This window comes from Trichosurus vulpecula, chromosome 3 (assembly GCF_011100635.1).
Source record: "Trichosurus vulpecula isolate mTriVul1 chromosome 3, mTriVul1.pri, whole genome shotgun sequence".
Classification (NCBI taxonomy): domain Eukaryota; kingdom Metazoa; phylum Chordata; class Mammalia; order Diprotodontia; family Phalangeridae; genus Trichosurus; species Trichosurus vulpecula.
The window spans coordinates 297,163,470-297,175,451 of record NC_050575.1 but is presented as its reverse complement, the minus strand read 5'-3'; the positions used below and the strand labels follow the sequence as shown (position 1 = coordinate 297,175,451).

The 11,982-nt window shown below is 41.9% G+C and overlaps 1 long non-coding RNA gene across 3 annotated transcripts; it reads right to left on the bottom strand.

The window, feature by feature from the left end:
* Positions 1 to 1,305: 1,305 nt before the first annotated feature.
* Positions 1,306 to 9,273, bottom strand: LOC118844054. 3 transcript variants are annotated; one of them, XR_005009954.1, is made up of 4 exons: positions 9,035 to 9,273; positions 6,973 to 7,095; positions 5,775 to 5,820; positions 1,306 to 2,029 (listed from the first exon to the last, which is right to left on the bottom strand). It is a non-coding gene; the product is annotated as an uncharacterized LOC118844054 (long non-coding RNA). The 3 variants fall into 3 exon arrangements; XR_005009953.1 differs by having other exon boundaries at positions 5,775 to 5,817; XR_005009955.1 differs by lacking the exon at positions 5,775 to 5,820.
* Positions 9,274 to 11,982: the final 2,709 nt, after the last annotated feature.

The window sequence follows — 11,982 nt, the reverse complement described above, 5'->3', positions numbered from 1 at the left end:
AGACAGACAGACAGATAGATATACATGATAGATAGATTGATAGAGATGATAGATAGATAGACAATAGACAGACAGAAAGACAGATAGGGATAGATGATAGATTGATAGATAAAGATGACAGATGATAGATTGAGAGATAGATAGACAGACAGATAGACAGAGATAGATAGACGATAGATAGATAGACACACATATACACTTAGCATAGTACCTGGCACAATGTAGGCATTTAATAAATACCTTCATGTCATAGAGAAAGACGTGAGGAGCACTCTAAGTTTCAAATAAGTCCAAAGTTTCAGGGGATAGCCCCCAAAGCCAAAGCAATCAAAGGCCGCATTGATTGAAGCACTGTGTTCAGAATCAGTGGAGTTATCTTGCTCAATTTTTTTCCAGAGTCTCACATAGGGACCCCATGCAGACCTTGTCTGGAATGCTGTATTCAGTTCTGCTTGAAATTCCTTTAACTGAGGAAAAAGACCAGTCATTTCACAATGAGAAACAAGGCTTAAATTATGCCCTTCTTTGGGAGGGGAGAAGTCAAATATTGACTAAAATTTGTACTGAGTTAGTGTTCCAGATCAGATTATTTCTAGGGTGTATGTTCTGTATGGGAGACCAGTGAGTGTTGGTGAGTATTTGAAGTGGGGAACAGGCAGAGAAGGATTTAATAGGAAGAGGAAGAAGGATTCAGGAAAGTTGTTAGGTACCCAGAAGATACGCTACTTCCTTCAGAGTGTTACTTTGGCCGAGTCCTGAGCAGCTCTAGGGAAACCACTAAGATGATGATGGTGGTGGTAATGATGGTGGTGACTACATGAGACAACATAAGATCATCTCTATTTAAGGATTATAGCTCTGGAGCTGGAGGGGACCTCAGAGGCCATCTAGAGCAACTCTACCCCCAATTTCCAGCAAAGAAAACTGAGGCCCTGGTTGATTAAGTGATTTGACCAACGTCACACAGATCACAGGGGTTATAGGTGGTATTTGAACTCTAGAGCACTGGAGTTCTTTCCACCAAAACACACTGCTTATACATTTTATTTTTTCCTAATGCTTTATATATCCACTCCACAGACCACTTCAGTCAAGCAACAGGCTCCATAAACCATGCACTTGGCCCATTTCCATTTGCCACCATTACAAACATAGACTCCTCACTAGAGGATATGGGGGAAAACAGGACGGTCCTCAGTGAAATACTATATAATTTTCACCAAATATCTTGAGTGTGTGATTAATTCAGGTCCAGAATCATGAACAGAGACATAGCTAGGTTATATACTTTCATAGCACAAGAGATAATATTAACTTACTTTTATATTATGCTTTATAGTTTACAAAGTACATTCATAGTCCAAGGGAGGGCAATAACTTACTTTTATGTAGTACTTACAGTTTACAAAGTACTTTTGCATCAATTATCTTATTTGATCCTCACAAAAATCCAATGAGGCAGTCAGCTCAAAGATTATCTTTCCCTTTTCACAGATGAAGAAAACTGAGTCCCAGAGAAGTTAGAGTGATTTACCCAAGCCCACCCACCAAGTTAGTGATAGAATGTGATCTCATGATTCCGAGGCCAATATTCTTTCAATTACAGTCCAAATATCGCTGGAAAAACTTTTTAACTCTGATGCTGGCCCAGGACTCCTTGCTTTCAGAACACTTCTGCTCTCCCTGGAGGTAGAATCATGAAGTGGATGACTTGGGTAAGTCATGACTCATTCTGAAACCCATCCTTTTCTTCACAGAACAACCTCCAGAGCTTCAAGGTGGTTCCGACATTACTTGAGTTAATCCAATTCAATTCAGTTCAGTCCAGTCCAATTAAATTTGCTTCAGTTCAGTTCAGCAATTATTAAGTGTCCCTTGTGAATGATGCTGATCACATTTCATTTTGACTCCCAAGGGGCTAACCACTTGTCTCAAGGCTTACATCAAAATCAGTCCTTATATCAGTGGAATGTGTCTTCCATTTGAGCATTGACTTGCCCACTTGTCTCCATCTCTAGGGTCTTCACACCTGAAAGATAGAGATAGAAAGGTCATGGAGCTGCTTCTAAATCAGTTTTCAAGAACATTTTCAGGGAGGTTTTCAGTTGTGAAGATGGCCTTAGCTCAGAAACCTGCCTTGCCTTCCAACTCTTTGACATCTTTCATTGGAGGAAATGATGTCCACCATGATGGACAGTGGCAAGAAATGGTTTGTACGGGATGCATGTCTATTGGTGTGGGAGAACATATGGAGAAAACAACATCTCACTTATTCAGGGATGGGTAGGTAATACTCCTTACAACCTTAACCATCTAGGCCACAGCCACGAAATGAACCTGGCAATGGCAAAGACCTCTGAACAATGAGAACAATTGACTGTTACAAATCCCATATATCTAAGTCTATAGGAGAACTGCCTTTGGACCCTTAGATGGGGACATGGACCATGGTTATGTGTATGGATTGTTTTGTGGGTTAGGGAATAGAATTAGTAGACTGGTGGACAGCTGGACAAGGAAAAGTAGGAGGGAAATATCCCCAGCATATCTTGGTGTGTCTAAGCCATGTCCCATTTAGGTCATAGACTATAAAAGAAACTTCAATTAGTTTTGTAACTCTCCATTCTGGTTTGTGTCAGGTGCTCAACATAGGGGCCAAGCAAAGACATCCTAGCTGACCCTACCCCTTAAGAAGCCAACTCCTCTGCCATTCAGTCCTAGGCAACAAGGATCCTGGTAATTCATTCTTTTTTCCCTTATTGTGGCTCAGGCCAGTCCCATATATTTTACATGCCTGCACAATGCATTTTACGAAGCACATAAAAGCCAGACGGGAATTATCTCTTTCCCTTGTACGGGCTGTCTCTTTTTTGGGGGGAGATAACAGAGACCTATTTCATTTTGCGGCTTGCTAGTAGATGCTCTGCCATAAATTGAGAAAGGAAGCTCTTTTTTGAAAAATGCCTTCTTTGACCCCATTGTCAGTGGGAAACCACAGTGAGAGAAATACCATTCTCAGTAGGATCGCAGTTCAGGGGAGAGAGATGGGGGTGGAAGGGAGGGAGGAGTTCTTTTCTCTCTCCTCTTAATTTCCTCTAGTCCTCTGCAGAATGGGTGGGGATGTTCCCACCCTAGGGAGGGTCTGCAGTGCAAAGACAAGGCCCTGGCTCTCTGTTACTTCAGGGCATTGCATGCTGGCTCCCCTGAATCATCCCAAGCAGATGGGGGTGCTGGACCCCTCTGATGGAACTGCATTCATTAGGCCTGGAGCAGCCTGACAGGCCGTCTCTGCACATCATCAAATATGCACCACCAATATTTCATTATCAGTCTTCTTTGCAGCCCCGCTCTGTCCACGCCTGGGTGAGCTTAGAAATTAAACTGTACTTTCACCTCTAAAGAATGCTGTCCCCGCCAGTCACTGGAGTGGAGAGATTGCCATGCTGTTGGGTTATTGAGTGACGGGACCCGGGAGGGGTTGGGAAGATGGGGAGGGGAGGAGAGGGGAAGGCACCTCTAGAAGGGAATGGTTTTTTGCCACTTCCTGAGCTGAAGTTACAGGTGGCCTTCTCTGAACAGGCAGAGAAGAGCTCTGTCTACTACCTCATAGAGTACCTTGCATACAGTGAGTACTCAATGTGTGTTTTCTGGCAAACTAAATTGTACAAATGGATGATCAGATCATAGATTTAAAACTGGAAGGCACATCAGAAGCTATCAAGTTCAACCTCCTCATTTTACAGCTTAGGAAACTGAGGCACAGGGGAGTTGAGCGATTTGCCTAAGAACATAAAGTTAGGTCGTGCTAGTGGTACGATTTGAAACCAGGTCCTCTGACTCTCCAGTCACTGTCCATGGCTCCATGTTGCTTCTTCAAAGTACTCTGGAGGCCCCCCCACACTAAACCACATTACCCCTCCCAGATCCCTAGAATTCCACCATTACAGAATTATCCTTTTAGGGTCATTATTGCCATTTCCAGGTTTTCTCTATTCAAATACACATATTACTAAAAGGAATGGTACATTGATTATTAGACACCTTTGTTGGGGATAGTTTATCACATGCTCCCCTGAAGCAGCCTAAAAGAACCAGGAGATAGGTAAGTGAAAGGTGGTTGGGAAACACCAAAAAGACATTTCACCAGGGTCACGATTTTACATACAGCTGACCCTCTAATGAAGATATCCCTTTTATAGCTTTGTGAATTCACTAACATCTTTCTGTCCTTCAGGAAACTAGCCAGAGTTAGTCAATGAGCCAGCATTCCCTCAGGTCCCAAAGAGGATAAGGGCCCCTGGATCTACCTTAGTCATCTATGGGATCACAATTCTTGTATGATATATCTGCTGGCTCAAGAGGAGTCAGTTGAGTGATGAAGTCAATGAGATCACAGGCTGCATTAAGAGAGGCATGGCTTCTCAGAATGGGGAGGTGGTATGGCCCCTCTGTGCTCAAACCTCCACTACAGCATTGTGTTCAGTTTTGGGCATCATAACTTAAGAACCTTTACAAGTTGTAGAGTTAGAGGAGAGCAACCAGGAGCGTGAAGAGTCTTTTTTGAGTCCATGATATGAAGACAGAATTGAAAGAATTTGCATGGAAAAGAGAGTACTGAGGAGGAAACATAGCTGTGGTCAAACTCAAGGGTTTGGCAATCTATGATGAAGCATTTAAATTAGGGCTGTAACATGGAAAAGGGAATTTAGACTTAATACGGTTTGTCCCAGAGAATAGGCCTAGGAGCAATAGGAAGAAGTTGTCCAAACCCATGAAAGCAAATTTAGATTTGACATCAGGAAATACTTGATTCCACTCCCAACCACGTCTTCTACAACACTTCTACACACACACACACACACACACACACACACACACACACACACACACCATCCTTTACAACAAAATCCCAAAATTTCTGTTGGAAGTGACCTCAGCAGTTCAACCCATCTGGGCAAAGAAATCCCCACTGTAACAACTTATTAGATGTGTGACTCTGGGAAAGCCATTTAATCTATGTCTACCTCAGTTTCTTTATCTGTAAAACGGGGATATTAAGAGCCCCTACCTCCCAAGGTTGTTTCCAGGATCAATGCAAAGATAATACTTGCAATTGTTGTTATCGTTCAGTCATGTCTGACTCTTGGTGATCCCACGGACTACAGCACCCCAGGCCCTTCTATCCTCCACTGTCTCTCAAAGTCTGTACGAGTTCATGTTCACTGTTTTCATGATACTATCCATCTCATCCTCTGCCATCCCCATTTACTTTTGCCTTCAATCTTTCCCAACGTCAGAGTGTTTTCCAATGAGTATTGTCTTTTTTTTATGTGGCCAAAGTATTTAAGCTTCAGCTTCAGTATTTGACCTTCCAGTAAATAGTCTGAATTAATTCCTTTAAGACTAATTTGATTTCCTTGCCGTCCAAGGGGCTCTCAAAATTTCTTCAGCACCACAACTTGAAAGCATCAATTCTGTGGCACTCAGCTTTCCTTAGAGTCCAACTCTCATAGCCATACATTGCAACTGGAAAAATTGATTCTATGGACCTAAGTGTCTGAGGCCATATTTGAACTCAGGAAGATAAATCTTCCTGACTCCAGGCCCAGTGCTCTATCTGCCACACTGCCTAGATGCCTTAATACTTGCAAAGCCCTTTGCAAACCTTAAAGTACTACAAACATTCTATTATTAGTACTATTATTATTGCTTAAAGAATCAGGTATGGGTTATGGAGCTACCTCTTCCTCTTCCCGAGAAAGTATATAACTTACCAGTGACCTCCCTAGGCACTCAGATGTCTTCGTGGAAAATCAGCTCCTCAGGGAAAGAGAAAAACTTCCGCATGAACATGATTTTTATTGCTTCAGATAATGAGCCACATCATCTCTACCCACCTTTTCATCTGCTTACATCTCTCTTCTCATATCCAACAGATCCCAGTTATTGAACCCAAACCATTCCTTCTCACAGAAAATAAGCCTCTGTTCACTTTTTTTCTTCGAAGTTTCCTCTCCAGGTTAAAAAAAAAGCCTTCCCAAAATGACTGTAGAATATCTTACCTTGGAGCTAAAGTAGGGTTTCTAAATGCACGAAATAGAATACATCAGATTACAAAGGTGGCCAATTATATTGAAATGCAGATATCAAAATATTTTTAAAAAACCTCATGGACCCAAGAACTTTTGATCTAGAGCTACTAGTGACCTTGGAGGCCACTTAGTACAACCTCCTCATTTTACATATGAGGAAACTGAGGCTCCAATGGCTTACTCAAGATTGTAAATGTAGTTAGTGTAAGACAGGGGACCCAGGTCTTCTGCTTCCAGAAGGAAGGCTCTTTCTGCTGTGCCACACTGCCTTCAGTCAGACCTATTAAGTTCCCCCTCCCCTCCATTAGTCATATAGAGTCAGTGTGGTCTAATGAACATAGACCATATTCAAATCTGGATTCTAACATTGGCTGGCCGTGTGACCCCTGGTAAGTCATTTGACTTCTATGTGCCTCAATTTCTTTAGATTTCAAGTGGGAATGATAATACATGTATTACCTACCACACAAGGTCATTCTGAGGAATGTGCTTTATAAATCTTGAAGAGCAAAATCATTGTGGGTAGCTCTTATTATCATCTGTATAATTACACCAAGAAGGAATCACCCCCACCCAGCCACCACCACCACCACCACCAAGCTTATCTTTCCCTTGCCAGGTTTGACAAGGAAGGGTTATTGGACTGGAATAGGGGCAGGGAGCTTCAGCACAGGTCAGAACCATGCCACAAAGTGCTGATAGGAGAAGGGGTGTTGTAGTCATGCTAGCAGCAGACTCCGGTTAGGAAACTTCTCTCAGGAGTAGAGATGGTTTTACAAAGCAAACTATGTATCCTGAGCATCTTCAATAGGCCCAACTCTATGCTGTTATATGTATATGCAAGATTAAGAAGTCTGGAAGACCTAAGTTCAAGTCTCACCTCTGATACATATTGGTTGTTTGACTCTTGGCAAATCACTTAACCTTCAGCATCCCAGCCAGGTCCATAAGACTTTCAGTGGAAGAGCAGATGCGCATAAAGCATTGGCCAAGTGCATTCTTCCTGTGTAGGAATCATAGATCCCAGCATAAAAAAAACATGCAAAACATTGTGGGAAGTGAAGAGTGGTGGACCAAATAGAGAAAAGATTAATTTACACAGAACAGATAGAAAGTAATATTGGATAATAAGGTTTGACCAAGGATCACATTCCCTGTCCAAATGTATGCCATAAGCAAGATGGATGGTCAAGAAGGGAAAAGTTCAGTGTGGACTTGAGTTCTGGCTTCATTGAATAGGTGGGGCTTGAGTTAAAAAATCTTGGGACAATGGGAAGGATCCAGAAAAACAGAAACATCTTTTTCTTCTAATATGACATTTTCACCAGCAGCACTTACATGGTAGAGAGAAACAGCTAGATACCTCATAGAAAGCCATTGCTAGAGGCAGCTAGGTGGCATAGTGAGTAGAGCACTGGCCCTGGAGTCAGGAGGATCTGAGTTCAAATCTGGCCTCAGATGCTTGACACACTTACTAGCTGTGTGATCTTGGGCAAGTCACTTAACCCCAATTGCCCCCTCCAAAAAAAAGAAAAAAATAGGAAGCCAGTGCTGTGCCCTGCCATGGAGTGGATGTGTCTTCCTTATAAAGGTTGCCTGACCCTGTCCTGCTTAAGCCAAACAACCCACAAAATATGTAAGCTGTGAAATAACACTGTTTTCAAGACGAGCCTAGGCTGGCTTCTGGGGCCTCTAGAAGTAGCTGTACACAATGCCAGAGCTCTATAAAACAATCTCTCTAGTTTGGGTGACTCTCTACTTTATAGCTTGTATAGACAAACCAAAGCCTGTCCCTTACTGTCACAGCCTTTCAGAACCCAGGGTCACCTCCCTGCCAGAAAAAAGCCATGTTGAGGGCATTTGTTCCTTCCTTCTCTTTCGCAGCCTCTTCCCCAAGGTGGAAAAAAAAAAAGAAATAGCAGAATGGCTATTCACAGAAACTGGTCTACAATAAAAGATAGGATCCTGGTGTCATCCTTATTTCACCCCACATGTCAGAAAAAAGGATGAAATTTATAGAAGAAGGAGGATACCAGCTCCATTTCCATGGGTCTCAAAGTTCCTTGCCACCCAGGCCAATTCTCTTCCTTTATTCATGGCGCTTTTAGAGTCATATGTTGAGAACTACAAAGGAAACTAAGCAATGGGGAAGGTCCTTGCTGATACAACCAATCTCACTTCAAGGTTAGGGAGGGGCTCTAAGAGATATAAACTGCTAACAATTGCCTAACACATATTCACTTTGAACATTTGCCACTCATCAAGGTGAAAACTGCTGTTTTAATTCATAGGTATACCTGCGAGCAGCTTTATTTAGAATCAAAAACTATGCTACTAGTCATGAAGGGTTGATTTATTCAGATTTCAAAGAGTCAAATTGATGGTAGAGGACACATTCATATGAAGGAGAGAATAGAGAATATATTAATTTGTGTACATATGCAATCTTTAATATTTAACACATCAAAGAACTTCAGCCTCATCAGAGTGGGTACTCCCTCCAGGAAATTAGTCAACAAGCATTTATCCACCTTAAAGATAAGACTTTAAACCCTTTACAATTTGGAATATAGTCCTCAACAGCTGCTACGGCCAAAACATACATCATCCTGTACTCAAGCTGATGATGGAATCTATCCAAATTTAGCTGCGACTAGTTCTTGGGTAATAACCACAGAGGTCATTCTTTGGACCCAGCCTCTAACCCAGGCCTTGGCAAACTATGACCCAACAGTCATACAGCCTGTGAGCTATGAATGGTTTCCATAATCTTAAACACAACTTTATTTAAATAAAATTTTATTTAAAAATGTGAAAAATATTCTTAGCTCCTGGATCATTCAAAAACAGGTGATGAGAAGCATTTGGCCTGTGGGTTGTAGTTTGCTAACCCCTGTTCTAAACAATCCAATGTAGTAGGACTGATCAAAGTTTCTACTTACCTGGCACAGCCTTTGAGAACCAAGAGTCATCTCCATGCCAGAATGAAGCATTGAATCAGGGTTTTTGAGCATCTGGTCCTGAGCCCAGTGGAAGATATATAGAAATATACCTTTTCTTCCTTCCTTTCTTGATGAAGTTATTGGCCCAACGTCATATAATTACTAAGTGGCCAAAGCAAGGGCTTCAACTTAGGTCTTCATTCCAAGTTCATTGCATGTATATTTTCTCTCATTAAAATGTAAACTCATTGAAGGCAGGAACTGTCTTTCTTTTAGCTTGTATTTGTATCCCCCTCTCATAGCACAGTGCCTGGAACATAGCAAGCACCTAATAAGTGATTATTTCCCTTCAATAAGGATGAATTTTTCAGCTACAACTCACAAAGACTCTCTTTTACATATTTTTTAATTGTCAAGCATTTTTTACTGCATCTCACTTTCCCATTCCCACCCCCACTGGGGGAAATAAAACATTTATAACAATTATGTAGAGTCCAGCAAAAAAAAAATCCCTTTCTGGTCATGTTCAAAAATATGTGTCATTGTGCACCATAAGTCTACCACCTCCTTGTCAGGAACAGGTGGCATGCTTACCATTAGTCTCTGGAATCATTATTGGTTATTTCATTGACGGGTTTTTCAATCTATCAAAATCATTCATTTTTACAACATTGCTGTAGCTTAATATTCTCTTGGTTCTTCTTATTTCCCTCTGTGTCAGTTCATACAGGTCCTCCCAGGTTTTTCTATAACCATCCCTTTAATCATTTTTATGGTATAATAGTATTCTACTACATTCAAATAACATAATTTCTTTAGCTACTCCCCATTTGAAAGTCACCTCCTTAATTTCCAGTTCCTTGCCACCACAAAGAGTTACTATAAATAGTTGTGTGCATATAGGACCTTTTCCTCTTTCTTTGATTTCTTTGGAGTATAGGCCTGTAGTATTAGAGGGTTTAATATCTTTTTAGGCATAGTTCCAAATTGCACAAAGACCATCTCTTAAGGCATAGAAGGTGTTGCAATGTTAGTCAGTGGAAGGAGTACCCACAAGGATGATAAATCACAGATCCCTGAAGCATAGACTTCTATTTCTCTCTCTCTCTCTCTCTCTCTCTCTCTCTCTCTCTCTCTCTCTCTCTCTCTCTCTCTCTCTCTCTCTTCCCATACCTATACCTACATCTAAGCTTATGAACACTGAGCTATAGATATGCATTCAGCCTTCAAAATCAATTTAGCATTAAGGCAGCTAGTGCTTTCTGAGCAATTATACACGCAGACAGAAACTAGTGGCAGAGATTCTGTCAAGACAAGGCGTGTCTCACTCCTGAAAGCAGATTAGTTTTGAAATCCCAAGCAACAAGGGAACCAGTAAACTGAGCTCAGTCCTGTCCTTTATGAAGCTGGACAGAGTTAACAACTCACCAGGTGCATCCCTTATCTGGGTAGTCATTTGAGGGGAATGCCAGGGGGGATGCAACAGCTTTTTATGGCCAGAGTCTAATTAAGCACTCCCTTCTCTGGTGTCCTCATAGGCAGGCACGCAACCTCACCAACTCTGGGGTGGGTTGACATTCTGCTGGTTGATCAAAGATAACCCCTCCACCAGCCCAAACTTCCTTGGGTCCTACCTTTAGGGCACAGCTCATTTCCCAAGTGGAGAAAGCTATGCATCTGAAAGCCTGATGTTTTCTGTTCAAGCTGGCTGTTTTTTTTTTTTTTTTGCTCTTTTATCCTATCTCTCTGAGCTATCAAAGATCAAGATGGGCCAGGGAGGGAGGGAAGCAGGAGGAATAGGAGGGAAAGGGTGACTTCCTCTAGCCTGATCAAGAATTTGGCCCTTGGCTACCTGAGGCAAGAAAACTTGGGTGGGGAAGGGATTTATTCATGGACACCTGTCACAGACTGTCATTCCCCAGGCTGAACTATAGCCTGAAGTATGTATCATAAATAAGCTCCTCTTGGACTTCATAACTCTTCTTTATAGATTTCTTCCTGCTCATAAATAAAACTCATTCCATATGTATATACTGCAAAGGATCAGGTTGAGTTACAGACCTGTTCCCTGGGACAGCCAGAAGTGTGTCCTCTGCAAAAGAGGCCTGTCCCTGCCTTGGGGCAAATCAGCATCAAAGAGAATCATTCTTCTTAAGTCGAGCAAGAAGTTGATTATGGCACCACAAATGAAAGGATCATAGCTCTGGAGCTAGAGGAAACCTAAGAGGATATCTGGTCCAACCTCCTCATTTTACAGATGGGGATACTGAGACCTGTAGAGATAAAGTTATGTGCTTTAGGTTACATAGGTGGTAGATGTTAAGAGTCAGGATTCAAACTCATGTTCTTTGACTCCAAATCCAGGCCTGGATTGGGATTTAGATAAATTGAATTCTATATATGGCTCCACCACTCACTGTTTATATAGTGTGAGCTTAGATAAGTAATTTCCCTACCGAGAACCTCAATTCCCTCATCTATAAAATAAGGTTGAACTAACCAATCTGTAAGTGCCTTGTTAACTCTGATATTACATGATTCTAAGAGAAAGTCCTTTAGGATTTTATTTCCATTTCCTTTACAAAGAGTTAGGAAGCTGGAATGAAGACTTTCAGCATCCGTCAGGGGGAGGCAGGGCTGGGAGTCCAAATGATGAAAAAATTTATGCCTATTCTTGCTTGGGGAAAATGGCAGGAATGGTCATCCTTTGCCTGGCTGATTCTTCTGACAGATTCATGAAGCACATATTCCAAGGAGAAAGTGAGACTGGCCAGGGACTGGAGCCAGAGATCAAGGGCTCTCTGGACAGTGCTACGGAAAATCATTTACCTGCTTTCCCCTTCTATATGTCCAAGGGCAGTGATTCACAGAATATGGCATTACCACATGCTACCTTAGCTTGACCCAAGCTCCAGATGACCTCATGGTGGCCTACACCAGTGTGAAGC